This window comes from Carassius carassius, chromosome 48 (genome assembly GCF_963082965.1).
Source record: "Carassius carassius chromosome 48, fCarCar2.1, whole genome shotgun sequence".
Classification (NCBI taxonomy): Eukaryota; Metazoa; Chordata; class Actinopteri; order Cypriniformes; family Cyprinidae; genus Carassius; species Carassius carassius.
This window is the reverse complement of record NC_081802.1, coordinates 6,944,341-6,950,891: the sequence shown is the minus strand read 5'-3', so window position 1 is coordinate 6,950,891 and position 6,551 is coordinate 6,944,341. Positions and strand designations below refer to the sequence as shown.

At 33.8% G+C, this 6,551-nt stretch overlaps 1 long non-coding RNA gene across 1 annotated transcript; it reads left to right on the top strand.

Annotated features, from left to right (window-relative positions):
• Positions 1 to 2,126: 2,126 nt before the first annotated feature.
• Positions 2,127 to 4,092, top strand: LOC132131611 (uncharacterized). Its single transcript, XR_009428903.1, has 4 exons — positions 2,127 to 2,215; positions 2,436 to 2,501; positions 2,731 to 3,335; positions 3,704 to 4,092. It is a non-coding gene; the product is annotated as an uncharacterized LOC132131611 (long non-coding RNA).
• Positions 4,093 to 6,551: the final 2,459 nt, after the last annotated feature.

Sequence of the window (6,551 nt, the reverse complement as noted above, 5' to 3'; positions counted from 1 at the left end):
ATCAGCTGCAGGGCGGGATTTGCACTGAACGCGGAGACTTCCGCCACTTAATATATTCGTTTGGAAACACGAAAATGTACTTATGTTCCGCGCACAAAATATTGCATTCCGTCATTCGGTACACATGTGCACCGTACCGAAAGCCCTGTACCGAAACGGTCCGGTACGAATACACGTACCGTTACACCCCTAACAGATATATATATTAAATATTATAACATTAGCCTAAAACTTTAACAGTTAATGTTCTGTATTTCTGTTTTGTGCTGCGCTCACTGAAGATGACCAGTAGAGTGATGCATTTGATAGCAAGTTTTTAATCAATGGGATTCATAATTAAAAATAGAATGTGCTTTGTTATTTATACAACATAACGTTAATATTAAGACTTATAGGCTATTTGCAAAAAGGGCCTGAATGCACATGAAGATGTCTGCGGGTCTCTGAATGCGAACTTTTGTGGACGCATTCTTCACGAAACAATGTGCAGAAACACGGCAGCTAAACTCTAAAAGTTCATAGCATTTTAGTATAATGGTCTTCTCATTATAACAGTAAGTATATAACAGTCCCAGTCATAGTTATTGATATTTTGCATTGTAGTTTGACCTGCTCGCGCTGTGCGCTGAAGAGATATCACCGTAGTACTACAATGAAGCGCTTGACCAAATGCATCTTAAATCAGGTAAATTATATATCCACGATATATATACACCGGCTGAAATGTTTTGAAAATCACTTGGATTTATTCATGCACTTTAAAATATTAATTTGAAGCTTCTTTCTTTTCAAATTCTTACAGCTTTATCATAATAGGCTGTATATTAACTTATTGGGAGAAAACTGGTAGTTCTATGTGAAATAAGACATTTGAGCTCCCCCATATAGTCAAAATGGCATAATCAATAACACCCCGTGAATATTCGTCTGTTAGATTGGTAGACGAATAAGATTCCTCTAATCAAAGCATCGATTCATTGACTATATGGGGTCACCCCTAATATATATATATATATATATATATATATATATATATATATATATATATATATATATAAAACACAATTAATTTAACCATTTTATATAATGTAATATATATTGAGACATTGAGGTGTGTGCCTTTATAGTGCTGAGGAAGATTGGTAATTGGATGGTGAACAGGTGCTGGTGATTAATATTCAGGTGAGGGAGTGCGTTGTGATGAGCCTGACCGACTTGTGACAATATTTGAAATTGAACTAAAATTAATTAAAGTCAAATTAAATTAATTTAGTTAACTGCATTTGCAGTGTATTCAACAGTAGTTTTTTCTTTCTGAGTTCTTGCTGAAAAACCACTTCTTCTTTTTTTTGGTCAGAATGTATGTAATAGCTGTCTTTAAATGTAAAGCAGAAGCAGAAATTAACCACATACACAAAAATGAAGAACACAAGAGTAACTCTTAAAGGATTCACTTTCATTTCGATTTATTTTAATGTTTTCCTGCAAAGTGTTCACTGCAGTTTTTTGTATTCAGAAGTGAGAATTTAATGATTCAATTACTGAAATTAACAAAATTATTTTCTTCATAAAGGTGATCTGTGCACCATATAAAGATCGTATACTCAGTCCATGAGACAAAGATGCCACTAATTGAATGTTTGTCTTCTGTGTTAAAGAAAACACATGCATTTCTGAAACGACATTCTTTCTAATAACTCTTCTATTGAGTCTTTTGTAAATCGGATTTGAGGAGTTCATGCAAACAGAAGTTTTCTCATGACTGTGCAGACATGATCTGAATATACAACTGAAAGTGAGAGAAATGCAGTCATTTTTGAGAAGGAGAAAATGATGAACTGTCCTAAATCTTTCACTTCATGTCTGATTCCTTGTCTCATATACTTGTCTCATAATACTTTATATGCATTCAAATCTTAGCTCATATTTTAATGGGTCACTAAATGTTAAAGAGGGCCTTGCCTCCCTTCCCCTCCTCAATCCTCCCCACTGAACATGATCAATTTTGAAAGTGAAAGTGAAAAGCTGATATTGCAATCGGGAAGCAATCACAAAACCAATTTTTGTTTCAGTCATGAGGTCTGCCACTATATAAAGCAACATTTTCTTTCATTCTTGATTCTGAAGATGCAATTGTATGCTCCCAGTGACTTATGACACAGAGGAAATTTCTGACTCACTTCATTTTTAAAAAGGTAAAAGGCTATAATACATGGTAAGAATGTAAACTATTTCTTATTAAAATGACAATGTGTTTCCTGCGAAGACATGTATATTTATTCTAATCTAATTTGCAAAGTTAACAGATTATTGTTGTATTTTTGTAGTGTCAATAATTGTTAGAATTGTTTAATGTTTTTAAAAGTTGTCCGTTTTAATTACTACAAATTATATATATGTTTCTCTCTCTCTCTATTATGCATATTTTATTGTAGCATTTTTGAGAGCAGAAACTGAAACTCAACAACACAGCACAGCAGACCGGAAGAGCATATAAAAAAGTAAATCCTGGTCTCCTTTTAATATATATTTCTATATTTTATACTGTATATTTATATTGAAAGTTGTATTTTCATGCATCTAATTTAGAAATCCAAATTTCGAATGCATATAATTTATAGGTACACACACACACACACACACACACACATACAAGCAGAAATGTATAGTTTGTACGTACTCTTTAAATATTAAATAACACAATGTGTAAACAAATATTATTTATTGTAGGGGACCTGTCCAGCCTTGAGAATTTCCTGAGCGTCTGATCTGCCAGATTACGAGCATTTCCTGAGACCATAAAACAGAGGAGCAGTCAAAGCACCATCGAATTCACCTGTTGGGAACTGTGTAGACCGCAAAACATGCCTCCAATGATTAAAATTTTTAAAAGTGAGCTGACGGCTCTTTCCATCTGTTTTCCAATGATCATTGTATTAATTTCTTTGGAGGCTTTGATTGATAAAGATTTTATATGCCCATGCGATGCGAAGCTGAATGCGACTATAACAAACCTTATCTTCGCCGGCCCTTTTGTTTTAGCTTTTTTTTCAATGTGTATTATTTTACTGTGGATTAACTATAAAATTAAATATACATTTTTTGTATTTCAACTGTTAAAAATGTTGTTGCTTTGCCTGATTCCACCTTTTGTGTGGATCATTCTTGTGCTCCTTGATGGTGAATATGTTGCCTGTCGAGACACAGACTGGAACGGAGTGTATGTTACAGATGATCAGCTACATTTCAGATGGTGTAAACCCACTGACTTATTTCCAGGAAGAAATGACACCGAGCTCCAGGCTCTGACGACCAGCTTTATCGTCAAGTCACAGGTAAGTCAGATAATTGAAGAATTCACACCCGCTTCAAAAATGTCATGTTAAAAAAATCAAAACCAGAAACAACTGGTTGCATTTTATTCTGGTGTTTAGGAATAATTGAATCTATCTAAAATTGTACATGCTTAAAAAGGATAAATGTCATAACATCTATGTTTTTGTGTAAGAAAAATGAAAAATGGAATACGTGAATATAAATTTGGTCTGCACATAATTTTACCTCCCTGTGATTATCCCTGTAAATGTGATGTAACTTTTGGATAAAAGCATCTTCTAAATGATATGATATGATAATGCTATCATCGATTGTTTTTGTATCATCCTAATGTACTGATTTAGCCTTCTTTTCTCTCCTCTTCCAGATTCATGGTTTTGTGATGCTCCTTTCATTAAGCATTTTCTTAATTCTGCTTCATGTTTGCTGCTGCTGCAGTGATGACAAGACAGAGAATCAAAGTAAGAAACAGACTGAGAAGGAAGAATTTACAGGTACTTTTGTTTGCCATAGGAGTGAACTAACCCCAGTTCAGACCAAATGATTGGGGAGGAAACTTTCCACTGCAGCTCAAAGAAACCATTGCTAAAAATACTTGTGTATGAAGATTTAAGTTAGCCTATCTGATAATATGTATATTTTATGATTATGCTAAATGTAAAAATTAAACGTCCACTGTTATTGAAAATAAATAACATAACATGAATAAATGATATGTTATAGATGTAAGGGACATGTGAATATGTCATGTGTAAAAAAATATTAAACCTCAAATTAATCTGTGAAGACAAATAAAGAGAGCACTTAGACAGATTTTTGTTGTTGTTGTTTGTAATTTGTAACCTGCTTGTATGAAACAGAAATATTATTTCTTTCTTTTTTAAATACAGAAGATATGGAGTAACTTTTTGAACATAAATATGTGCCTATATGAAATACGTATGTATATGTATTTGTATAAATATGTATTTTTGAACAACTTCTGGTGACCAAAGAATGTGCTGTCATAAGATTTCTTGTTCATGGTTTTCTTTTTGTTTTCTTTTTTGAAACTTTATTTCACTCACTGAACTGCAAATAAATTTCTAACCCTTATATAGTGTGTTTTTCTGGATTTATTGGTTGGTATTCTGTCTCTATCCGTTAAAATGAAAACACCATAAAAATAACAGACCCTTCATTTTTTTTGTAAGTGGGCAAAGTTACAAAATCAGCAGGGGATCAAATAAATATTTCCCCCACTTTTTGTGAAAGACATGAAAAATCTTGCATTTCTTTGGGTTAAGTTTCATTTTGTGATTCTTAACCCATCACTACTGTTCGATGAATACTGGAGATTGTACAGAATACTTATAAAATCATTGGCTCTAGGTGGCGCCTAAGATGGCTGCCACATCCTTAAGTGCAATTCTTTATTTATTTAATTAAATTACATTTTTAGGGGAAGTTGAAGCTTAGTGGTTAGAGAGTTTGACTCCTAACCCTAGGGTTGTGGGTTTTGAGTCTCGGGCTGGCAATACCACGACTGAGGTACTATATATATATATATATAGTACAGACCAAAAGTTTGGACACACCTTCTCATTCAAAGAGTTTTCTTTATTTTCATGACTATGAAAATTGTAGATTCACACTGAAGGCATCAAAACTATGAATTAACACATGTGGAATTATATATGGAATTATATGCATAACAAAAAAAGTGTGAAACAACTGAAAATATGTCATATTGTAGGTTCTTCAAAGTAGCCACCTTTTGCTTTGATTACTGCTTTGCACACTCTTGGCATTCTCTTGATGAGCTTCAAGAGGTAGTCACCTGAAATGGTCTTCCAACAGTCTTGAAGGAGTTCCCCGAGAGATGCTTAGCACTTGTTGGCCCTTTTGCCTTCTGTCTGCGGTCCAGCTCACCCCTAAACCATCTCGATTGGGTTCAGGTCCGGTGACTGTAGAGGCCAGGTCATCTGGCGCAGCACCCCATCACTCTCCTTCTTGGTCAAATAGCCCTTGATGCCTTCAGTGTGACTCTACAATTTTCATAGTCATGAAAATAAAGAAAACTCTTTGAATAAGAAGGTGTGTCCAACATTTTGGTCTGTACTGTATATATATATATATATATATATGATTGATTGATTGATTGATAAAGTTTTTTTATTCCCTTGCAAAGTTGAGCTGAATGCAACCGTATCAAACCTCATCTTTGCTGCACTTTTTCTTTCTTTTTTTATGTCTTGCTTTACAGCCAGTTATACACGCTGATCGATGTTCTTTTAAAAAAAAGATTAAGTTGTGGTTCAAAAGATGGTTCAGTAATTTTTCAAATTGCGAAGAATCATCCTCTAATTGTCAAAATTTCAAAGAATGGTCCTCGAATTGTCCAAATTTTAAACAGTGTTTCCAAAAATGTGTAAAATGGAGAGATTTCTTTCTTTGCCTGCTTCCACCTTTTGTGTGGATCATTCTTGTGCTCCTTGATGGTGATTATGTTGCCTGTCGAGACACAGACTGGAACGGACTGTATGTTACAGATGATCAGCTACATGTAAAATGGTGTAAACCGACTAAATCAGTTCCAAGAAGAAATGAGACCGAACTGCAGGCTCTCACTTTCAATTCACAGATAAGTTAAACACTACAAATTCTTCCTTATTCCCTCAAAAGAACAAGGACAGTTTGATGGGACCCCAATATGAAACTCTGTTAACGGTCTGAAACTTGATTACATTGACTTCCACATACAGTAAACCTAATAGAATTTTAGTGTGTAACTTATTTTCACAAAGACTAATCAATAAATCAGTATTGTTTCACTTTTATACAGTATTTAATGATATATATATATATATATATATATATATATATATATATATATACTGTATGTGTGTGTGTGTGTGTGTGTGTGTGTGTGTGTGTGTGTGTGTAATTTAATTGTATTTATTGGCTCATTCATTCATTTCAGAATTGGGGATATGGTCTGCTCCTTGTCTTCAGCACTGGTATTTTAGTCATTGTAGCTTGTGATGTCTGCCGGGGTGAAGAAAAGCCACAAAATAAGGGCATGCTGTCACTCTATATATAGATGATATGATATAGATATATACAGTATGTGTGAATATGTACTGTGTAAGATATCAAACATGTTGTAAAGACAAATTCTTTTATAGAGATCAATAAAGTGTCTAGACTGAAATGGCGTAACTCATTTTCAAAAA